At 36.6% G+C, this 26,136-nt stretch overlaps 1 protein-coding gene and 1 pseudogene across 5 annotated transcripts in view; both read right to left on the reverse strand.

Moving 5' to 3' along the window:
• The window catches only part of GPHN (gephyrin), a 636,471-nt gene that overhangs the window by 239,569 nt on the left and 370,766 nt on the right, over window positions 1–26,136 (reverse strand). The gene's annotated exons all lie outside the window — the stretch shown is intronic.
• Window positions 18,724–20,729, reverse strand: LOC129496302 (nascent polypeptide-associated complex subunit alpha-like; annotated as a pseudogene).

Below are 26,136 nucleotides of genomic sequence, written 5' to 3' on the forward strand. Positions count from 1 at the left end.
AGAGACACACAAAGGCAGACACATAAGCAGAAGAAGAAGCAGGCTCCCTGTGGTGAGCCCCATGTGGGATTTGATCCCAGAACCCTGGGATCATGCCCTGAGCCAAAGGCAGATGCTCAACCACTGAGCCACCCAGGTGTCCCTTGTGTATGTATTGTGAAAAGATTACCACAGTAAGTTTCGTTAACATCCATCACTACATAGTTACTAAGTATTTTTTCTTGTAAAGAGAGCTCTCATAATCTACTTTCTTAGAAACTTTCAAATATACAATACAGCAGTATTAACTATAGTAACCATACTGACATTACATCCTCAAGATTTATTTATCTCATATATGTGAGATTATAAAGTGTTTATCTTTCTCTAACTTATTTTACTTCACATAATGCACTCAGGTCCATCTATGTTGGTGCAAGTGGCAGTATATCCTTTATTTTTATGGTTCAGTAATATTCCATTGTACATGCATACCACAATTTCTTTATCCATTCATCTGTCAGTAAATATAGGTTGTTCCATGTCTTGGCTATTACAAATAATTCTACAATGAACATGGGGGTGCAGACACCTTTCCAAGATAGTGATTTCATTTCTTTTGGTAGGTACCAGATGGAAATGCTGGATCATGTAGTGGTTCTATTTTTAAATTTTTGAGCAACTTTCAAAATCTTTTGAAATAGTGGCTTTTCATAGTGGCTGAACCAATTTACATTCCCACTAACTTTACGTCTTATCTCATCTTTTTGTAATAGCCATTCTAACAAATGTAAAGTGGTATCCCATTGTGATTTTGATTTCCATTTCCCTGATGATTAGTGATATTAAGCATCTTTTCATGTACCTGTTTGCCATTTAGATGTCTTATTATTTGGAAAAATGTCTATTCAGATTCTTTGCCCATTTTTTTAATTGGATTTTTTTCTACTGAGTTTTATGAGTTCTTTATATGTTTTGGATAATAACTTTTTATCAGATATATAATTTGTGAATATTTTCTTCCATTCCATAGGTTGCCTTTTCATTTTGTTGATGACTTCCTTGGTTGCACAGGTTTTTAGAATGACATAGTCCCATTTATTTTTGCTTTTGTTGCCTTTGCTTTTGGAGTCAAATCCAGAAAAACACTGCCAAGAATTATGTCTAGAAGCTTATTCTCTATGTTTTATTCCAGGAGCTCTATGGCTTTAGGTAGTCTTACATTCAAGTCTTTATATTGAGTTGATTTTTTCTATAGTTTAAGATAGCGGTCCTATTTCATTCTTGTTCATGTAACTGTCCAGTTTTCCCTCTATTTGTTGAAGACAAATATCCTTTCCCCATTGTATATTCTTTGTTCCCTTGTTGTAAGTTCAATTGACCATATATGCGTGGGTTTATTTATGGCTACTCTATTTTGTTCCACTGATCTGTCTGTTTTTATGCCAGTACCATATTGTTTTGATTACTACAGCTTTGTAATATAATTTGATCAGGAACTGATGTCTTCAGTTCTGTTCACTTTTCTCAAGATGCTTTGAACATTTGGGGTCCTCTGTGTTTTCATTAGGAATGAATGTTCTATTTCTGTAAAAAATGCCATTGGAATTTTGATAGGAATTGTACTGGATTTGTAGATTGCTTTAGGCAAAATGGACATTACAACAATATTAATTATTTTAATCCATGACCATGAAATATCTATTTATTTGTGTCTTCCTTTTTTTTTTTTTTCCAATGTCTTGCAGTTTTCAGTGTGTAAGATTTTCACTTCCTTGGTTAATTTTATTCCTAGGTATTATATTCTTTTTGATGCAATTATTAATGGGATTTTCTTAATTTCTCTCAATATTAGTGCATAGAAATGCAACTGATTTTTATATATTGGTTTTGTATCCTGCAACTTTACTAATTTGTTTATTAGTTTTAACAGTTTATTTTGGTGGAATCCTTAGTGTTTTTTTTTTTTGTTTGTTTTGTTTTTTACATATAGAAGCATGTAATCTGCAAATAGATAGTTTTATTTCTTTTCTGATTTGGATGACTTTATTTTTTTCTTGCCTAATTGCTCTGGCTAGGAGTTCCGGTGCTATGGCTGAATAAAAATGGTGAGAGTAGGCATCCTTGTTTTGTTCCGATCTTAGAAAGCTTTCAGTTTTTCAGCATTGAGTATGATGTTAGCTGTGGACTTGCCATGTATGTTATTGTATTCAGGTATCTTTCTTCTATATCCATATTGTTGAGAGTTTTCATCATGAATGGATGTTAAATTTTTCAAATGCTTTTTCTGCATCTGTTGAGAGGATTATGTGATTTTCTTTTTATGCTTTATTTTGTTATTGTGGTCTATCACATCAATTGATCTGTGGTTGTTAAATCATTGTAACCCTGGGGAAAAAATCCTACTTCATCATGGTTCTTTTAATGTACTGTTGTACTCAGTTCACTAATATTTTGTTGAGGAATTTTACATTTATTCATTAGGGATATTGACCTGTATTTTTCTTTTCCTGTAGTTTTCTTCTCTGGTTTTGCTATCAGGGTAATGCTGATCTTATAAAATGAGTTTGGAAGTGTTCCCTCCTCTTCTATATTTTGGAAGAGTCTGAGAAAGATTAGTATTAATTCTACTTTAATGGTTTCATAAAATTCACTAGTGAAGCCATATGGTCATTGAATTGGTGGAAGGTTTCAAATGACTGATTCAATTTTCCTACTGGTAATTGGTCTGCTCAGATTTTCTATTTCATGATTAAGTCATGGAAGATTGTATGTTTCTAGGAATTTATCCATGTCTTGTAGAATTGATCACAGTAGTCTCTTATGATCTCTGTATTTCTGTAGCATCAATTCTAATGTTTCCTCTTTTATAAATGATTTTATTTAGTTGAGTCCTCTTTTTATTATTTTTTTGTGAATCTATTTTTTTAAACTTTTCAAAGTATCAGCTCTTTATGTCATTGATATTTTCTGTTGTTTTTTTAGTCTCTACTACCTTTGTTTCTGCTCTGTTCTTTATCTCCTTCCTTCTAATAACCATGGGCTTTAGTAACTTGAGGTATAAAGTTTAGTTATGGCCTAAGGTTGTTGGTATTTATTGCTATGAACTTCCCTCTTAGATTGCTTTTGCTTCATCTCTTAGGTTTTAAGTATGCTATATTGCCATTTTCATTTTTCCCAAGATGTTTCTTGATTTTGCTTTTGATTTCTTTTTTCACCCATTGGTTGAATCTCCATATATTTGTGATTTTTCCAGTTTTCTTCTTGTAACTGATTTCTAGTTTCATTTCTAGAAAAGATAGTTGATATGATTTAAATCTAATTAAACTTATTAAAAATTGCATTGTGGACTAATATATGATCTATTATATACCATGATGTCATGATACATATCATGGAGAATGGACCAAGTGTGTTTGAGAAGAATGTATACTCTGCCACTTTTGGAAGAAAAGTTCTATAAGTGTCTGTTAAGTCTATTTGATGTAAAGTGTCATTTAAGTTCAATGTTTTCTTATTGATTTTTTGTTTGGATGATCTATTCATTGATGAAAGTGGGGTACTGAAATCTCCTACTATTATTTTTCTCTTTAGGTCTGTTAATATTTGCTTTATATATTTAGGTTGCTCTTATGTTTTGTGCTTAAGTATTAACAAATGTTATATTCTCTTTTTTTTTCTTTTTAAATATTTTATTTATTTATTCATAGGCACAGAGAGAGGGGCAGAGACACAGACAGAGGGAGAAGCAGGCTCTATGCAGGGAGCCCGATGTGGGACTCGATCCCGGGTCTCCATGATCACACCCCAGGCTGCAGGCAGCGCCAAACCGTTGCACCACCGGGGCTGCCCTGTTATATCCTCTTGTTGGAATGACCCCTTTATTATTATACAATGAATTCCTTTTGTATCTTATTTCAGCCTTTTTCTTGAAGTCTATTTTGTTTGATATAAGCATAGTACCCCAGCTTTCTTTGGTTTTCCATTTGAAAAATTTTTTTTTCCTCCTTTCATTTTCAATATACATGTGTCCTTATATCTGAAGTGAATCTCCTGTAGGCACCATATAGTGGAGCCTTGTTTTTATTATCCCTTAAACACTCTGTTTTGGAGACCTTAGTCCATTTACATTTAAAGAAATTATTAATAGGTGTGGACTTGGTATAATTTTGTAAATTGTTTTCTGGTTGTCTTGTAATACCTTTGATTCTTCTCTTGCTCTCTTCTTTTGTGATTTGATGGCTTTCTGTAATGGTGTGTTTGGATTCCTTTCTGTTTATCTTTTGTGTGTCTCCTATCAATTTTTGCTTTATGGTTACCATGAGGCTTACATAACACATATCTATAACGGCTGATTTAAGTTAATAACGACCTAAGTTTGAAACATTCCACAATTCTGTATTTTTACTCCCTCCACCATGTTTTGTTTTTTGATGTCACAATTTACATCTTTTTAACTTGTATATTTTTTTATTTTTTTTAAAGATTTTATTTATTTATTCATGAGAGACAGAGACAGAGACACAGGCAGAGGGAGAAGCAGGCTCCATGCAGAGAGCCCGATGTGGGACTCAATCCTGGGACTCCGGATCATGCCCTGAGCCGAAGGCAGAAGTTCAACTGCTGAGCCACCCAGGCATCCCTAACTTGTATATTCATTAACAAGTTACTATAGTTAGAATTATTTTAAATAATTTTATCTTTTTAAAAAGATTTTGCTTATTTATTTGAGAGAGAGAAGAGAGGGAGGGAGCGAGTGAGCACAAGCAGGGGGAGTGGTGTGGAAGGCAGAGGGAGAAGGAGAAGCAGGCTCCCTGCTCAGCAGGGCTCAGTTCCAGGACCCTGGGATCATGACCTGAGCGGAAGGCAGATGCTTAACTGACTGAGCCCCCAAGTGCTCCCATACTTTTGTCTTTTAATTTTCACATTAGATATAAAAGGGATCAACCCACCACAATTACATTAGACTATTCTAAATTCAACTACATATTTGCTTTTATGAATGAGATTTATATTTTCATTTATTTTCCTGTTATGAATTATTGCCCTTTTGTTTCAGCTGAAAGAAGCCCCTTTGACAATTCTTGTAAGGCCAGTCTAGCAGTGCTGAACTCTTTAGCTTTTGCTTGTATGGAAAACTCTTTCTCTCTCCTTCAATTCTGAAGGACAACTTTGTTGGATAAAGGATTCTTGTTTGGCAGGGTTCTTTCTTTCCTTCTTTTCTCCCTCTCTCTCTCTCTGTCTCTCTCTCTTTCCTTGTATATTTTGTGTCACTCCCTCTGACCTGCAAAATTTCTGCTAAAAAATCTACTGGTTTCTTATAAAGTTCCCTGTATATAAAAAGTGTTTTTTTCTATTGTCATTTTTAATTTTTGAAAGTTTAATTATAATGTGTCTTTGAGTGTCTCTTGGGATTCATCTAAGCAGTAATTTCCAAAGTGTGGTTTCTGGACCAGCAACATATGCATCATCATTTGGTGATTTGTTAGACGTGCAAAATCTCTCATACTGCCCCTCTCCTCTCCTCACTGCTTTTGATCTACTGAATCACAAACTATGGGGGTGAGGTCCCACACTCATCATCTTATGAAGCTCTTTAGGATTCTAATAGTTTTGAGTTTTCAATGTAGTTGTTCAGTTTTTCCAATACCATTTGTTAAAGAGAATATGCTTTACCCATTGTATATGATTGCTTCCTTTGTTGTAGACAAATTGACACAAAAGCATGGCTTTATTTCTGGGCCCTCTAATTCTGTTCCATTGATCTAGGTGTCTGTTTTTGTCTCAGTACCACATTGTTTTGATTGCTATAATCTGTAGTATATTCTTAAGTCCAGGATTGTGAAACCTCCTGTTTTATTCTTCTTTTTAAAGATGGTTTTGGCTATTCAGGGGCTTTTGTGATTTCATATAAATTACAAGATTACTTGTTCCAGTTTTGTTGAAAAAATGTTGTTAGTACTTTGATGGGATTGCATTAAATCTTTTTTTTTTTTTTTTTTTGCAAACACACGAGGGTTTATTTACAAGCTCGGGCTTGGGTCCAAGTGCACCCGACACGGCGGAGCAGAGACTTGGGCCCCGAGACTAATAGGCGAAGCAGCTTTCTAGGGGCCAGTGGCCCATGGGATACGCAGAAAGTTGCACAGTCATGTCGGTCCACACGCAGGTGGCCGATTGAATTACACCTTAGCCTATAGTATCCACTTGAGCTGGCCTAGTACTGTGGTCAGAATCGGCGCGCAGTTTTGGCGGGCACAAAGCAGGGTTACATTGTTACGAGCCGATTTCCGATTAGGGTGTGCCCAGCGGCTTGACTAGGGTGGGGCAGCGCCTCAAGCCATAAGCAGGTCATGTGGGGGTGGCAGGTGTAGCACAAAATGGAATCAGTCCTGCTCTGCTTGTCCTGGGGTAGGGGATTTTTGTTAAATTTCCTGGGTCCCACACTTGGTGCTCGCGCCGCTGGGCCACCCGCACCAGGTGGACTCAGCGTGTACACCTTGTGGTGCTGGATCTCTCACACCAGCATGTGGAGGAGACCCTCCTCGCCCTAGTGAGTAGGGGCTGGGTGAGCATGGGGCTCGGCCTGAAGGCCAGGAAGCACAGGGGACCGAGGAACCCCAGCCCCATCCCCACCCTGACTCCCACACACAGGCAGCCCCAGGACTCCCCCCCGTGGGCAGCCGGCTCCTCAGGAGCTCCCCCCAGGGCAGCCCCGAGGTCTGGCTCCCTGCTGGAGAGGCACCGGGGAGAAGACAAGCAGCCGGTGCTCGGCGGGACCCACTGCCGGACATGGGAATGTGGCCGAGCCGGACCTTCCAGCTCAGCTGACTCTCCAGCCGAAAGACACTGCACGAGCGAGCCCCGGGCCGGCCAGGAGAGCCCAGCTAGCCGCCCAGCGCCAGAACCAGAAATGATGTTGTGCCAACCATTTCGGCGTTTGGGTGACCCAGCCAGAGGATCAGATAGCTGCACGTGATAGATACACACACACCCCAAAAGCAACAAAAGTCAGAATCCCCCCAATGTTGTCAAACAGCAGCCAGATGGTTACATACACGATGCTGTGGTCCCCAATAGGATACATGGAAGACGCTATGAGCCACGATGGCAGAGGTGCTGGAGGCACGGAGATGCGCCTGCTGGGTTCCAAGAAGGAGTGCAGAGGGGCAGGAAGCATCTTACGGACGGGGGCCCTCCTAGCAAAGGACACCAGGTCCCTGTGAAGGCTACAGATGGTGAAATCTGTCCTCCTCTCTTTCAGCTTCTGGTTTTCCTCCTAAATGCCATTTTCCTCAATCATAATAGCAAAACTGTTTTTATGATTTTAAATTTCTTTTTATTCGAGTCCAATTTGTATGAATTCTTTCTCCAGCAAGGGTGTCATTCAGGATAGAAGGAGAGATAAAGAGTTTCCCAGACAGGCAAAATATAAAGGAGTTCATGACCACTAAACCAGTCCAGTAAGGAATTTTAAGAGCGACTCTTCTAGTGGAGGAAAAAAAGAGACCAAAACAAGGAAGACAAAGAACGGACCAGAGAATGCCACCAGAAACACCAACTCTACTGGTAACACAAAGGCACTTAGTTCATATCTTTCAATAATCACTCTGAATGCTGATAGACTGCTCCAGTCAAAAGATATAGGGTATCAGAGTGGCTTAAAAACATGATCCGGGATCCCTGGGTGGCTCAGGGGTTGAGCCTCTCTGCCTTTGACTCAGGGTGTGATCCTGGAGTCTGGGATCGAGTCCCATATTGGGCTCCTGGTGGGGAGAATGCTTCTCTCTCTGCCTAATTTTCTGCCCTCTCTCTCTCTCTCTCTGTCTCACTCTCTCATAAATAAAATCATTATTAAAAAAAACAAGATCCATCTGTATGCTGCCTACAAGATGCTCACCTTAGACCTATAAATCTTTTTTTTTTTTTAAAGATTTTATTTATTTATTCATGAGAGACACAGAGACAGGCAGAGACACAGGCAGAGGGAGAAGCAGGATCCATGCAGGGAGTCTGATGTGGGACTCAATCTCAGGTCTCCAGAATCACGCCCTGAATTGCATTAAATCTAAGACTACTTTGGGTAATATGGACATTTTAACACTATTGGTTCTCCCAACCCATAAGTATGGAACACCTTTATATTTGTTTGTTATCTGCAATTTTTTTCATGAAAGTATAAAGTTTTGAGTTTAAGGTTTTTCAACTCTTTGGTTAGGTTTATTTCTAGGTATCCTATTGTTTTTTGGTGCAATTGTAAATGGAACTGTTTTCTTTCTGCCACTTCATTATTAGTGTATAAGAAGATTTTTGTATCTAAATCTTGTATCCCGTGTTTTTATTGAATTCGTTAATCGGTTCCAGCAATTTTTTTTTAAAAAATTATTTATTTATTCATGAGGGACAGGGACAGAAAGGCAGTGACATAGGCAGAGGGAGAAGCAGGCTCCATGCAGGGAGCCCGAAGTGGGACTCGATCCCGTGTTTCCAGGATCACGCCCTGGGCCAAAGGTGGTGCTAAACTGTTGAGCCACCCAGGCTGCCCCTCTTTAGGGTTTTCTATATGTAGCATCATGACACCTGCTAATAGTGAAAGTTTTATTTTTTCCTTACTAATTTGGATGTCTTTCATATCTTTTTCTTGTGTAATTGCTGTGGCCAGGACTTCCAATACTAGGTTGATTAAAAGTGACAAGAGTGGACATCTTTGTCTTGTTCTTGATCTTAGAAGAAACGCTCTCAGTTTTTCACTATTAACTATGATTTTAGCTGTGGGGTTTCATATATCATCTTTGTTATGTTCCCTATAAATATGAATGGATGTTGTGCTTTATCAAATGCTTTTTATACATCTATTGAGATGATTAAATGGTTTTTATCCTTTCTCTTCCTAATGAAATGTATCATGTTGACTGATTTGAGAATATCGAATCACTCTTGTATACCTGGAAAAAACCCCACTTGATTACAGTGCATGATTTTAAATTATAGGGTTTGGTTTGCTAATATTTTGTTGAGGATTTTTTCCTCTTTGTTCATCAGAGATCCTGACCTGTAGTTTTCTTTTTTTTGTGATGTCTTTATTTGGTTTTGGTATTAGGGTGAAATTTGCCTCATCGAATGAATTTGGAAGCTTCCATTCCTCTAATTTTTGTTATAGTTTGAGAAGAAAAGATTCTAATTTTTCTTTAATCATATGGTATTTGTCTCTGTCTTATTTTGCTTAGTATAATACAACATATTATATATTATAATATACAATACAGTATAATACATCCTTGTCATTGCAAATGGTAAGATTACATTTTTTTAAGATTTCATTTTTTGATGGTTGAGTAATATTTCTATGTGTGTACCGGACACACAAAACATACACACATACATACCACACATTTTTCCTTTTTTAAAAAAGATTTATTAGAGAGAGCGAGAGAGAGAGAGCACATGTGTGTGCATGGGGTGTGGGCGGAAGCAGAGGGAAAGGGAGAAAGAGTCACAAGCAGACTCCACCCTCAGTGTAGAGCCCAATACAGGGCTTGATTTTATAATCCTGAGATCACGACCTAAGCAGAAACCAAGAGTTGGATGCTTAACTGACTGTGCCACCCAGGTGCCTCTATACTACATCTTTATTCATTCATCAATCGATAGACATCTGGGCTGTTTCCATATTTTGGCTATTGTAGACATTGCTGCTACAAATACTGGAGGTCCATGTGCACCTTCAAATCACTGTTTTCCTATCCTTTGAATAAATACCTAGTAGTGCTATTGCTGAGTCGTATGGTAGCTCTATTTTTAACTTTTTGAGGAACCTCTATACTGTTTTCCAGAGTGGCTGCACCAGCTTGAATTTACCAACAATGTAAGAGGGTTCCTCTTTCTCCACATCCTCAACATCTGTTGTTTCCTGAGTTAATTTTAGCCATTATGACAGGTGTGAGGTGTTATCTAATTGTGGTTTTAATTTGTATTTCCCTAATGATGAGTGATACTGAGCATTTTTGTTATATCTTGTTGGATTGTTCCCTTTGTTATTAAGTAGTGTCCTTTGACTCTTCTTACAGTCTTTTTTTAAAGGTCTATTTTGTATGAGATGAGTATTGCTAGCTCAGCTTTTTCTCACTCCCGTTTGCGTGATAAATATTTTTTCCATCCCTTCCCTTTCAATCTGCATATGGCTTTAGGTCTGAAATGAGTCTCTAATAGGCAGTATATAAATGGGTCTACCTTTTTATCCACTCAGTCACCCTATGTCTTTTGATTGGATCATTTAGTCCATTTGCATTCCTGTAATTATTGTACATATTGCCATTTTGTCACTTGTATTATGGTTGTTTTATAGTTTCAGTTATTATTTTTTCAAATAAATTTTATGCTCCCTTTTCTCCTTCTTCTCCTCCCTGACATCCTTATAATGCAGATTTTATTAACACTGGATGGTGTCACTGAGTTCCTTTAACATATTCTCATTTTTATTATTTCTTTTATTTGCTGTTTAGCTTGGTTGCTTTCTATTACTTTGTCTTCTAAGTCACTGATCCATTCTTCCGCTTCTGCTAGTCTACTATTTATTCCCTCTTGTGTATTTTTTATTTCACTTATTAAGTTCTTCATCTCTGGTTCTTTTTATATTTTCTTTTTCTTGAAAGTCTCACTGAGATCTCCCACTGTTTTCTGAAATCTAAATTTCTTGTAACTATTATTTTGAATATTCTATAAGGCATGTTGCTTATATCCATTTCACTTAGCTCTTTTGCTGTGATTTTGTGTTCAATTTGGGACATATTTGTCTGTCTCTTCATTTTGTCTGTGTTTTTTTTTTTTTCCTACATATTAAGGAAAGTCAACATTTTCTGATCAAGAGGAGGTCTTATAGTGCCCTGTAGTGCAATGTCCCCTGTTCACCAGAATCTGGTGCTTCAGGGGTGCCCCTATGTGTGTTGCATGTACTCTACTGCTGTGGTTGAGCCATGTTTGCCTTCAGTCCAGTTGGCTGCCATGGCCCTGTGAGCTTGTTGGGAGCAGAATTTGGTCTCTATGCAGTAAAGGGGTTAACCTGGGGGCTGCCTTGGGCTTGCAGTTTGGTTAGATCAGATGCCTGCCTCAGTCTGTTTGCCAGAAATGAGACTGCACTCAATTGCAGGGCACTCCCCTTGTGCTGTTCTCTAAGAGGTTTCTTTGGTGGGTGCAGCTGGTAGTTAGATCAGATGTCTGCCCACACTCTTGGAGCCGCAGTTGAACTGGTATGTGTGGCTATCTTCCCTACTGTCCTAGGCAAGAATCACTTAGTCACTTTGGAGTGGTGTTGGCCACTGTGGGGGCTGCTCACTGAATGTTAGGTACCACTTCAGAGAGATTCCTGCTGAGTACGGCATGTTGGAAGGGGCAGCCCACAGGAGCTTTGCAAAGTCTCAGACGCTTTTCTAACTGCTGCTTTTACACTGTATCTTAGTGGGGTTGTTTGTCATGCTGTCTCTTTAAGGGTAAGAATTCAGTTTCCTATCAGGCATCAGCCTCTGGCTCTCTCAGAGCCAAGTCATTGGTTATTTAATTTTATTAATAATTTACTTAAGATTTTATTTATTCAAAAGAGACACACAGAGAGAGGCCGAGACATAGGCATAGGGCGAAGCAGGCCTGATGTAATACTCAGGATCAAGCCCTGAGCCAAAAGCAGACACTCAACCACTGAGCCATTCAGGGGTCCCATGTCACTTTTTTTTTTAACATTCCTAGTGTTAAGCCCCACTGACTGTAAAAACTCATGAAGTTAAGACTCTGGTTTTCGAAGTCAAATATTATGGGGATTCATCTTCCCAGTGTAGGTCCCCTATATCTGGGCTGCCTGGTGTAGAGTCTGTTCTCCATTCTCCTGCTTGTGGTTCGTTTTTCAAGTTAGTTTGGCTCCTGGTCATAGTTAACCAGGACTCCACTCTCCCTACTGTTGTTTGTTTTTTAATATGGCCTGTTCTCTACAATTAACTGTGGAGAGTCTGTTCTGCCAGTGTCATTTTCTGGGTTTGTTACACTGTTGGGGCTGTTATCTAGGTATATCCATGGGATAAGGTGAGCTTAGGATTCTCCTCCTTCCCAGGATCACGCCCTGGGCCGAAGACAGGTGCTACACCACTGGGCCACCCAGGGGATCCCCTCTAGAATGTATTCTTAAGACACTGAGGATGATTGATGGATTCTACTGAATATTATCAAGTACCATATCCAAAATATTAGTCTAAGAAAACTGAAAGGGGATGATATAAGAGGTAAAGAAAAAAAAAAGGCTGAAAATAGAAAAAACTAAACACAAGTTCAATGATTTTTGCTTGTTCTCTGATGTATCTGTTTCAGTACCTTATACAGTGCCTTGTTTTTTTCTAGAGATATCCTACTTCCTTTACTACTGTTTTTTTCATCTTTTTTCCTTTGGGGAAAAGATGAGGGAGAGAATTGACTTTTTCTTTTGCCATTATTGATGTGATAAAGAGATCAAGATGACTTGTAAGTAACTTAACATCTAATATTTAACTAGTGCTTGTTATCTGTCATATACTTTACATAACATTATACTCAGAATACCCATGAGGTAATCATTATAATTATCTTCCAGTTTTTTATATGTAAACATAAATTTCTGACATCTTCAACAGATACTACTTACCCTTTATTTCTAATTTTTAAATATTTCTACATCTGATACAGAAGATAAAATTATTACTTTTTTGTCAGCACTAGAGTGAGATAGCAACACATTATGCAACAAAAGGTTGAGATATGTTTGAATTTATACTTATAAAATAAACCTCAGAAAAAGAAATAGAAATAAGATAAGAATTTATGTTTCTTTCCTTTGAAAGATTATTCTGGTTTTATCTTCTTCAAACATATCAAATTAGGAAACCCATAAACAGCCAGATATGTTCAATATTAAATGATAATACAAAAGCGTTTTTAAAAATAAAGATTGTATTTTTAAATCAGGTCAACTCAGCTAGTGCACTAGCCTCATTAACAAATTGAATTGTCATTAATTTCAATATAGATTCATCTAGTGGAGAGTTATCAGGCAAAAACCAAAAATAACAAAGAAGAATAAAAATCCTGAACCTATTTTCAAATTAATTGTGGTATAATTTGTTATTTTTATTACTTAAAATACCTTCTAAATATATAAAGTATGGTTATCAGAATGAATTCATTTATTCATTCAGCAAGTATTGATTACTTACCATAGGCAAGTCAGTGTTAGGCAATGGGGCTATGAGAGTGAGTAAATAGTCTTGCTCTAGGGGAGTTTACAGATTTATAGAAAAATATCAGTAAGTGTTAAGATAAATAAGTGCTACAGGTACATGAAAAGCTATGTGAATGACAGAAAGAGTGTTTTGGTCTTATGTGAAGGAGAATAATGGCAATTAGGGGAAGAAAGAAAGAAAAATCCAACCTGCTACCTGAAAAACAGGTGTTACAGAGGCACACTGGAAAAAATATTCCAGGCAAAGGAAACGGTATGTAAAAAGGACTCAGAAGCTGGAAAGAAAACCTGATGTGTGTGGTAACAATGAGGATGGATGGGTGGAATGGTGTAAATATTTGTGTCTCCCCAGAAAATTCATATGTTGGAATCGTTACCCCAATGTGATGGTATAAGGAGATGGAGCCTTTGAAACATGCTTAGGTAATAAGGGTGAAGCCCTCAAATGGAATTAGTGCCTTTATAAAAGGGACTCCACAGACCTCTCTCACTCTTAAACCATCATCACATAAGGCTACAAAAGTTAAGTGAGAAGTCTACATCCTGGAAGAGGCTCTCACCAGAACCTAAACACACTGGCACTCTACTCTCAGACTTCAAGCATCTAGAACTCAGAAGTAAGTTTCTGTTTGTTTAGAAGCCACTCAGTCAATGGTAATTTGTTTCGGCAACCCAAGTTAAAACAGTAGGAAATGCTGTTACAAAGGCAGTTAGCAGAAATAATTTACATAGGCTCTGGAAAATAATCTTAAATTGTCTGTATTCATAGGAAAACATTTCACTGAAGTTTTGAGAAGAGGAATAATATGCTGATATTTTTATTTTCAAAAGTTCTCTGGACTGTGATTTGAAAAATTGATTGAGTAGGTGGAAAACAGGAAGCAAAGAAATCAGTTAAGAGGATGTTGGAATAATAGGAGACGTGAATTAGAATGATTGCAATAGTAATAGAGAAAGATGTACAGGTTATAGTTCTTTAAGTATACTGACTTACAGTAAATATATTCTATTTTATATTCTAAACTATATTTTTTTGAAACTTAAAGAATAATTTTTTAAAATGGGCTGTTTCAGTGAAAATTGAAAATATATTAATTTTATATTCTAAAATATTTTTTTGAAACTTAAATAAAGAATAATTTTTTAAAATGGACTATTTCAGTGAAAACTGGTCCTAATCAAGATTTATACTGAAATTTTGATATATTGTGTTAAACTTATAAGCAGGGATATATAAAGAATATTTAAAATAATTTTGCCTCCCTTAAAAATAAATTTTATTAAGTATTAAATACATAAAAATTATATCGCACCTATATAATGTAGATACTAGTAAGAACTCACCTGTGTATCTATAATCTAGGTTAAGAAAGTGACTATTATTTATGTATTCGAAGACTACTGTGTGCCTTATCATGATTTCAAGTCCCTTTTTTTCTAAAAAACTTTTTTCCTAAGTCTTAAAACCATTTCCTTTCTGATTTTTATAACTTCATTGAAAAAGAGTCTCCATACTATACAACTTACCCATCTAAAGTGTACAATTAAAGATTTTTTAAAGTATATTTACAGATTTGTGCAACCATAATCAAGATAAATTTTGCAACATTTTTATCAGTATGACCAAAAAAGTCCCCTACCCATCAGCAGTCCACATTTTTTTTTAAGATTTTATTTATTGGGGATCCCTGGGTGGCCCAGCGGTTTGGTGCCTGCCTTTGGCCCCGGGCTCGATCCTGGGAACCCGGGATCGAATCCCATGTCGGGCTCCCGGTGCATGGGGTCTGCTTCTCCCTCTGTCTATGTCTCTGCTTCTCTCTCTCTCTCTCTCTGTGTGACTATCATAAAAAAAACAAAACAAAACAAAAAAAACTTTAAAAAAAAAGATTTTATTTATTTATTCATGAGAGACAGAGAGAGAGAGAGAGAGACAGAGACACAGGCAGAGGGAGAAGCAGGCTCCATGCAGGGAGCCCGACGCGGGACTCAATCCTGGGTCTCCAGGATCACGCCCTGGGCTGAAGGCTGTGCTAAACCGTTGAGCCACCCGGGCTGCCCCAGTCCACATTTTCTTCCAATCCCTAGCCCTATGCAACCAGTAATCTACTTTCTGTCTCTGTAAGTTTACATATTCTGAACATTTTATGTAAGTGAAATCGGATAACGTGGACTTTTGTGACCAGCTTCTTTTACTTAGCATAATGTTTTCAGGGTTCATCCATGTTGGAGCATACATTAATCATTCATGTACTTAAAAAATACTTTTGCACATATGTTTATCTAAATATATTGTTCTTTTCAGTTTAGCATGTTTTTGAAATTTATACAAATGGAATTATACTGTATATATTATGTAATTTGGTTTTCTCTCTCAACATCGTGTTTTTGATATTCCTCCATGCTAATGTACATAGCTATGGTTCATCAGCTATGGTTCACTGATGTACAATATTCTATTGTATAAATATACCACAATTTATTTATCTGTTCTTCTGTTTATGGGCATCTTTTGCTCCCATTTGTTGCTTTTACAAAAAATTCAGCTATTAAAAAACATTCCCTTACATTTCTCTTTGTACATATGTATAGGCTTTCTAAAAGGCGATGTTCTTTAACTTGTAGGTCAAAGCCAATTAATAGGGCAGTAAACTGACTTAAATACATATAAGTAGCATGCCAAAAAACTAAAAAAGAACAGAAAGTATCAGAATGTCTTCCTTTAGTTAGAATTATTGTTTCCCAAACCTTTTGTAATATATATATATATATATATATATATGGGATTACATATATATTGTAATATGTATTATATTATATGTATATGTATGTTATATTATATGTATATGTAATATGTATTATATGTATTATACATATAATCCCATATATATGGGATTATATATATATATGGGATTACAATGTAATTGTATTTCTTACTGTGGTTCATGGTCAAAAAGTGCAAGCTACCTTTCTAGGGTATATTACTAGATGTGGTTTATGAGTCATAGGAATAAGCAGATGTGCACCATTACCGTATAAAAACAAACCATTTTTGACACTCCTACCAGCAGTATTGCTGCCTATATTGGCAAGGCCTGATGTTGACAGGTTTCTTTTTTTTTTTTTTTTTAAATTTATTCATGATAGACATACAGAGAGAGAGAGACCGGCAGAGACACAGGCAGAGGGAGAAGCAGGCTCCAAGCACCGGGAGCCCGACGTGGGACCCGACCCCGGGTCCCCAGGATCGCGCCCTGGGCCAAAGGCAGGCGCCAAACCGCTGCGCCACCCAGGGATCCCGACAGGTTTCTTTTTAATGTTGGTTGAATGACTAGATGATAGACAAGTCAAGTAAAAAAGCAACCACGGTAAAATATTAATGGTAGAATTTAGGTAGAATTTATAAGGGTATTTACTGCACAATTCTTTTAATGTGGTAAATAAAAGGTCAGGGTAAAGCTGCCTCAACTTCTTAAAGTTTTTTTACAAAGCAATACCATACTGGAATATCCCTTCATTCTAACCAACATTCAGCTGATCTTATCCTATAAACAGCTCCGATAATAACACTCCCCCTAAGAAGTGTCCAACAGAGTTACTAGAAAAGAATTACATTATTCATCTTGACCAGTTTGGATCAGGGTATCCTCTTAGTATTCTTCATATATTCTATTCACTATCTTTATCCTGTTTTCCCACTTTTACAAATGTACTGGAACACTGTATAAGCACCTTATTGTTCATTTTATATACTGGACTGTTATTTTTTTCTGTAACTAAAGTATCTTTATCTGTTTGTGCCGGGTGTTCAAGACTCATAAACTTCTGGAGGGCAGGTATGGACTAATACAATGTTATCGTTTATACACTTAATAAATCCATTTTTATATAACAAGGGAAGTTCAGAAAATTGAGCTAAAGTTATCATCTCCACATCATAAAATTAAAAAAAAAAACAAAAAATAAACCTTTTGAAAGGCTCTATTTGAAAAAATACATTTTGGATTTATAGAATAGCAATTGATATATATATCTTGATCTTTTACTAGATGAACTTTTCCATTGGTTCTAAAAGACTACTGATTTTTTGTGTCTATACAGGTAATCATTAAGTTCTATTTCAACCTTTTCAGTACTTATACTATTTCTTTCTCTCTTTCACTTTGTGCAATGTTGAACAGAAGTAGCTACAGTAGGACTCTTATTTTTAACTTTAAAGCATCTATTAATTGTATTTGCTTGATCAGGTTAAGGAAGTCCCCTTCTAATCCTAGCTTGCTAAGAACTGTTATTCATAAAATGGGTGTTGAATTTTATTAAGTGCTTTTTAGAAATCAATTAAGAAGACTATGGTATATCTCCTTTAATTTATTAATGTGGTGATTCACGTTAAGCAGTTATCTAATGTTGAACCATCTTCGTATCCTTGACATATCCTTGATGTATTGTTTTTTTTATATATTGCTGGAGTTGGTGTTAATATTTTATTTTTGAAGTTTTTTTCATCTATGTTCACCATGATATTACTACACTTCTCATTTGTTTCTACTATTCTTTTCTGGTTTTGGTAGCAAGACTTATTGTAGTCTCATAACATGAATTAGGAAATGTTTACATTTCCACTATTCTCAGGAAGAGTTTATGTAAGATTGGAATTATTTGTTCCTTGCACAGAATATGGTTCTAAAATGAGGTTAACTGTTTTTTTAAAAATAGAAATTTTTTGAACTTTAGACTTACTGAAAAATTGAGAATATTAAAAATATACAGTACAGGGGATCCCTGGGTGGCTCAGTGGTTTAGCGTCTGCTTTTGGCCCAGGGTGTAATCCTGGAGTCCCGGGATTGAGTCCCGTGTCGGGCTCCCTGCATGGAGCCTGCTTCTCCCTCTGCCTGTGTCTCTGCCTCTCTCTCTCTCTCAATCTCTCTCTCTCTCTCTGTGTCTATCATGAATAAATAAAATCTTAAATAAAAAGAATATAGAGTACACATATATCCTGCACCCAGTTTACCCTATATTTAACATCTTAAATCAGTATGGTATATTTTGTTAGAATTAATGAACCAATATTGGCATATTGTCATTAGCTAAAGTCCATACATTATTTAAATTTCCTAATGTCCTTTCTCTGTTGAAGGATCTCATCTAGATTGCCATATTACAATACTTAATTTTCTTTTTTTTTCATCCAACAAGCCAAAACTTTATTAATGATAGAAACAGTACAGGGATTCCTGGGTGGCGCAGCGGTTTGGCGCCTGCCTTTGGCCCAGGGCGCGATCCTGGAGACCCGGGATCGAATCCCACGTCGGGCTCCCGGTGCATGGAGCCTGCTTCTCCCTCTGCCTGTGTCTCTGCCTCTCTCTCTCTCTCTCTCTCTCTCTCTGTGACTATCATAAATAAAATAAAATAAAAAGAAACAGTACAAATTTCAAAAACCAAGCTCGAGTTATTCTTTTGAAACACCAAAAAAAGTCCTCGTTTTATTACGGTTACGTTGTTAGTTCCATAATAGTATTTACAGTATCATTACTGTTTCTTCAGGGCTCAGACTGCCTTTGCTCTTGACACATTTGCTTGTGACATGACCAATTCTATGTCCTTAACGTCTACACCCGTCTCATCAACCTCTTCCTCTTCACTCTCCTCTTGTATAGTTGGAGTCTGTGTGTTTTCTTGGATGTTTGAGACAGCTTCACCTTGAACTTTGAATTTCTCAGCAGCTGCTAGTTGTGCTTGCTGAGATAAGTCCTCGATCTTGGCTTCCCCCCAAACTATGTAGGTATCTGAAGGTGGACTCTTGTAGACATCTGGTTTTGTGATGACAAACATGATTATTATTAGATTTCCAGACAGTGACTCTTGTAAGCCCTGTAACCTGTTGAAGACCCAGTTTGGACACATAGCCTTTCGTGCCTTTTTCACTCCGGCTCTGTTTGGCTTTGCTTTACTGACTGTTTTTTCATCGATTTCAGCTGCTGTTGCCAGCTGGGCTTGTTGTGTGGAATCCTGTTCCTCAAGTTCTAGTCTGATTCATCACTGTCAGATTCTGTTCCAGACCTTGTCTCAGTCTGGGGCTGTGGCAACTCCTGCTCTGCAGCCGGGACAGTTTCTGTGGCTTCACCAGGCACTTTGTGCGGGGAGAATAATTTTCAGACTCGTTATGCTCCTCATGGCTTTGACAGTTTCCCAGACTTTCCTTGGACTTAATGGCGTTGAGTTTTGAGGAGTACTGGTCAGATTATTTTGTAGGGTGCCCATTACTCAAGTTTCTCTAATATTTTTTTCATAAAACTAGAGTTGTGGGATTATGGGAGGAAGACCATAGAATTAAAGTGCTCTTTCATCACATCATAATCAAAGATACAAAAATCAGATCATGATACATGAATGTTACTGACTTTGATTACCGGAGGTATTTGTCAGATTTCTCCACATTAATTCATTCCCTTTCTATACTGTACTCTTAGGAAGGAGACCATTGTGTGCAGCCCACACCAACGAGTGGAAAGTTAATATGCCCCCACCTTCAGGGTAAAGTATCTACATAAATAATTTGGAAGTTTTCTACATGAAAGATTTGTCTCTTTTTTCTTAATATTAACTTATTTAACCATTTATTTTTATTTGTATTTATATATATATTTATATTTATATATAAATATTCATGGATATATTCATGGATATTTATACCTTAGGTTATAATAAAGTACCATGACATTTTGTTGTTTGAACTGTTTCAACTTTTGCCATTGGGAGCTTTGTCAGTTGGTTCCTATGTGTCTTTGATATACATTCATCAGTGTGGTTTTCTGTTTTCTTTTTTGAGGACTTCCTTACTTTTGAACACTTGAAGAAACTCCAGGCTTATCTTGTATATTTCTTGCTCCAGTACTGGAATTAGCCATTTGTCTAAGGAAAAATTCCCTTTATTGGTCAATATAATTAAAAAACCAAGATAAGGGCATTAGGTAAGCTTGTTGTTACTGAGGTACTATTTCCTTCAGACCCTTTCCGGCAAGAGAGGAAAGGAATATGTGTGCCTGCTAAACTGTGTGTGTGTGTGTATATATATATATATTTCTATCTATAACCATTTATATGGTTAATATTAATTAACATTAACCTAATGTTAACCTAAACATAATTAAAATTAAATATAATATTAAACTAAACATGAATCCATAATGAAGTCTCCAACTCTCAACGCATAGATCATTTTGGGCTCCTCCTACTGCAAATATGTGCTTTCTCTACTAATGAGAAATGTGGTTCCCGCCATACATCATCTATTTACTTCATTGCTTAAACAAACATAGCAAACATATAGAGTAATATCAGGATTGTTAACCCATACTCCCAACGGATAGAACACCCAGAATAAAGAGCTTATATGTAGTTCCTTTTTCTTTAGTCTTACAAACACCACCTACATCCAAAGTTACAGTAGTCTCCTGCCCCTTATCCACGGTTTCACTTTCTACAGTTTGTTACCCATGATCAACTGCAGTCTGGAAGGAGATGATCCTCTTTGTAACATATCATTGGAAGGTCAATAAGAGCCTAACACTATGTCACAATGCCTATGTAATTCACCTCACTTCATCACATTACATAGGCATATTATCTCACATCATCATTATCATAAGAGGGGTGAATAGAGTATAATAAGATACCTTTTAAAAAAAAGAGAGACCTGGGGATGAGACCATATTTACATAACTTTTACTACAGTGTATTATTATAATGGTTCTAGCTTATTATTAGTTATCATTGTTTAACTCTTACTGTGCCTAATTTATACACTGAATTTTATCATAGTTTGTATATATAGGAAAAAACCCCCAGCATATATAGGGTCTGGCAGTTTCTGTGGTTTTAGGCATCCACTGGGGGGGTCATGGAATGAATGTATCCCTTGTGGATAAAGGGAAACTATTGTTTTTAGGTCAGTATCTTTTGCATCGAGCTCTTTCCGTGAAATTGTTTCCTGTATTTGTGATATACTTAGATTTTCTTTTCAGAGTGTGTATTATTTTTTGGGATCTGCCAACTGCTTAAATGCGGTTTTAAAAATATTTTGGCGTATGTTAAGCATTCTTTGTGATATAAAGGTTCTGTGAGTTTTGACAAATGCATAATGTCATGTTTCCATATTTCCCCCCATACTATCACATAGTGTTATTGCCCTAAAAATCTGCTCTGATTCATCCATTCATCCATGTCCTTCTTCCCACAAATCCCTGGCAGTCACTGATCATTTTACTGTCTATACTGTTTTACTTTTTCCAAAATATTACAAAATGGGAATCATATGGTATGCACGGTTTTCAAATTGGCTTATTTTACTTAGCAATATACATTTAAGGATCCTCCATGTCTTTTTGTGGCTTGATAACTCATTTCCTTTTATCACTGAATAATATTCCACTGTATGCATGTACCACTTTTTACTTATCCATTTACCTACTGAGGTAACATCTTGGTTGATTCTAGCTTTTGGTAATTATAAACATTCACATGTGGATTTTTACATGAGCATACGGTTTTGAATCAACTGGGTAAACATCTAGGAGTTCTTTGTTTATTTTGGATACAAGTTCTTTTTTAGATGTGATAGAAGAACTAGATGAAAAAAAATTGATAAGGATATAGAAAAAAACCAAAGACACCATCAGTTATCAGGATCTAATTTACATAGAACATTCTACCTGACTGAACAGTCTACACTCTTCTCCATTGCTCATGGAACATTCACCAAGAGAGATCATATCTGAGACCATAAAAATAAACCTCAAAAAGTTTAAAATAATTGAAATCGCACAGTGTATTTTCTGACCACAACAGAATCAAATTAAAAAACAATAACAGAACGTTAAGAAGAAAATTCCCATACACTGTGAACCTAAACCAAGTTTATAAATTTCTAGATAACCAATGAAACGAAGAGGTCTCAAAATAAGTGAAAAAAAAATGCAGTCATTGCAAACGAAAAGAAACATATCAGATTTGTGGGATGCACCTAAGACAGTGCTTTTAATAATACATTAAAAAAGTCGTAAAATCTCAAATCAACAATATAAGCTCCCAGCTTAAGGATGGTATAGAGCAAAATAAACCCAAAATAAGACAAAGAATGAGATCATAAAGGGCAAAGACCAATGAAATTTGTGAATGGAAAATAAAGCCAATGAAACAAAAGCCTGATATGGGACTCGATCCCAGATCCCGGGATCACACCTTGAGCCGAAGGCAGACGCTCAGCTACTGAGCCACCCAGGCATCCCAGATGTAAACATTTTTACCAAAATATTAGCAAACAGATTTGAACAATATATAAAAAAGAATGAAAAAAAAAGAGAATGATACAACATAACTAAATGGGATTTATTCTAAGAATGCAAGACTGGTTCTATATGTAAAAAAGTCAACTAACAATCTATCTCACTGACAGGCTAGAAAAAAATAGTTCACATAATTCTCTTAATTTATACAAAACGCATATCGGTATTCATTCATTGGATACTGTATCCAATACAGTATCCAATGATCAGTATCATTCATTCAGAAAAACTTGGAATAGAAACAGAGCACTTTCCCAAACTTAAAAGCTTTTACAAAAAGTCTACAAATGGGGCAGCCTAGGTGGCTAATCAGTTGAGCACCTGCCTCCAGCCCAGGGCGTGACCCTGGAGACCCCAGGTAGTCCCACCTCGGACTCCCTGCAGGGAGCCTGCTTCTCCCTCTGCCTGTGTCTCTGCAGCTCTCTTTTTGTGTCTCTCATGAATAAATAAATAAAACCTTAAAAAAAAGTCTACAAATGACATTATACAAATTGATGAAAGACTGAAAACTTTTCCCATAAGATAAAAAAAAAGGCAAGGATGTCCATTCTCATCATGGCTACTGAACATAATGGTGGAAGTTCTAGTTAGTACAACTGGCAAGAAAAAAAAATCATGCAGATCAGGAAGGAAGAAATAAAACTGCCCCTATTTGTAAATAACATGATTGTACTGAAAATAAGAAAGAACCTTTAAAAAGCAGAGCAACAGAAAATACCCTCCCAAAACTAATTGTATCCTACCCAAACTAATTGTATTTAAGCAAGGTTGCGGTAATAAGATCAATATATAAATTGTATTACTACAAAGAACACACTAGTTCTTGCCAGATGGGAGGCGAGTAGGGTGATGGGTGAAATGGATTAAGGGGATTTGGGAGGTATATGTTTCAAGCTATGGAATGAGGAAGTCCCAGGGATGAAAGGTACAGCATGGGGAATACATAATGTTGTATGGTAACAGATGATAATGACATTTCTGGTCAGCACAGCATAATGTATAAAGTTGTCAAATCATTATGTTGTAAACCTGAAAGTGATATACTACTGTATGTTGAATATATTTCAATAAAAAAATTAAAAATAAAATAACATTTGCAGACTTCTAAGTCCAGTATTGCATGTTAGAAGCCTGGAAGTTGCCACTTCATCCTAATGACAAGTAAAAGGCTGAAAGGACTGAAATATCAACTTTTTTGGATTTTTTTTTCTCTTTTTGGATCTTTAAAAATGGGAGATTCAGGGCAAACTACTGTCTCCACAACTAGAGAGACAAGAGGCAAAACAGAAAGTTCTGGCTTACTAGAACAGAGACTCACAAGGAAAACAGCTACGGGAAACAATGCTGAGGTGGAAATATCTGAATTGTAATTGATGGATTGCTGGATGCTTGGTATGGACAAGTGTAAGTTAAAAATTCCAGGACAACCCAGTCATAGGGTAGCCTCTAAAATATTGTGAGATTTACTTCAAAGAGCATAAAGAGGTTCCTACAGAAGAAAATGAAGAAAAATCCTTGTGCTTCCAGCAAGGGGAGAGGAAAGGAACTATTCTGAAATATTGTTAGCATTGTGTTCTTAACAAAGCCTGACTTCAGAGATAACTAGTTAGCCAGAGCATATTCTGCTGGGATATTATCAGAGCCTAATTGACTTGGAAGAAGCAATATACCCCATCCCTGCTCACTCTAGCCATGCTGTCCCTCTTAAAGTTGGGAGTGATGGTGAGAAAAAAATGAGAAACACTTGTAAGGTGCAAAGTCCACAGGTATAGGCTCACTAAAGGACTGAGACCTAATTGTAGGACTACAGAACACTTCTCCTCCCCAAATTTCATCAGCATATTACTAAAGGACTATTTAAAATAGTTCCTTTCTGTGGAGAAAAAGGAACCTCTTGCACTGCTGACGGGAATGCAAACTGGTGCAGCGACTCTGGAAAACAGGATGGAGGTTCCTCAAAAAGATAAACAGAACTACCTTATGATTCAGCAATTGCACTACTAGGAATTTACCCAAAGAATACAGAAATACTAATTTAAAGGGATACATGCACCCTGATGTTTATAGCATCATTATCTACAATAGCCAAATTATGGAAACAGCCCAAATGTCCATTGGCTGATGGATTAAGATGGATTCTTCCAAAAGAGAATGAAATCTTGGCATTTGCAATGATGTGGATAAAACTAGACAGTATTATGCTAAATGAAAAAGTGAAATAAGTTAGAGGAAGATAAATACCATATGATATCACTCATATGGAATTTAGGAAACAAATGAGCATAGCGGGGAAAAAGACGCAAACCAAGAAACAGATTCTTAACTATGGAGAACAAATTGATGGCTACCAGAGGGGAGATGGGTGGTGGGATGGGTTAAATAGGTGATGGGGATTAAGGAGGGCACTTGTAATGAGTACCAGGTGTTATATCCAACTGTTGAATCACTAAATTGTTCACCTGAAACAAATAATATACTACATATTAACGAATTGGAATTTAAATAAAAACTTAAAAAAATGACCTAAAAAGAAATCCAGTTTCTTTTATCTAGTACACAAAGTACGGCTATCAAGAAAACAAATTACAAGGCATACTAAAAGGCAAAAAATACAATTTAAAAAGACAGAGTAAACATCAGAACCAGACATGGTGGGGATTATGGATTTATCAGACCAGGTCTTTAAAATGAAGATTAATTAATATGCTAAGGACTATAATGGATAAAGATGAACAGATGGGTACTGAAATCAGAAAGTATAATCCAATGAAAGAACTAAAGAGGGAGGCCTGGGTGGCTCAGTGGTTGAGTATCTGCCTTCAGCTCAGGGCATAATCCCGAGGTCCAGCATCAAGTCCCACATCGGGCTCCCTGCATGGAGCCTGCTTCTCCCTCTGCCTACGTTGCTGCCTCCCTCTCTCTGTGTGTATCACATGAATAAAGAAATAAATAAATCTTAAAAAAAAAGAAATGCTATGCATAAAAAGAATTGAACAGTAATGAAGAATGCCTTTGATGGGCTCATTAGTAGACTAGATACAGCTGAGAAAGAATTTCTGAACTAGAGGATATATCAATAGAACCCTGAAAACTGCAAAGCAAAAAGAATAAAGACTGAAAACAAAATAATAAAATACCCAGGGACTGTGGGACAACTACAGAAGGTATAACATATGTGTACTGGGAATATTAGAAGAAGAGAGAAAAGAACAGAAGAGACACTTGAAATAATAATGCTTCAGAATTTCCCCAAATTAACGCCAGAGACCAAATCACAAATTCAGGAAGCTCAGATAACTTCAAACAGGATAAACAGAAAAACAAAAAACAAACCCCAAACTATACCTACACATATAATTTCAAACTGCAGAAAATCAAAGAAAAAAAATCCTGAAAGAAGTCAGAGAAAAAGAAAAATAAAATCCTTCCCTAAAGAGGAACAAAGATAAGAATTACACCTAACTTTTCCTCAGAAGCCATGCAAGCAGGAAGAAAGTACTGGGAAATATTTAAAGTGTTGCAAGAAAACAACAATTTAGAATTCTGTATACTGTGAAGTTA

Source organism: Nyctereutes procyonoides, unplaced genomic scaffold (assembly GCF_905146905.1).
Source record: "Nyctereutes procyonoides isolate TBG_1078 unplaced genomic scaffold, NYPRO_anot_genome, whole genome shotgun sequence".
Classification (NCBI taxonomy): domain Eukaryota; kingdom Metazoa; phylum Chordata; class Mammalia; order Carnivora; family Canidae; genus Nyctereutes; species Nyctereutes procyonoides.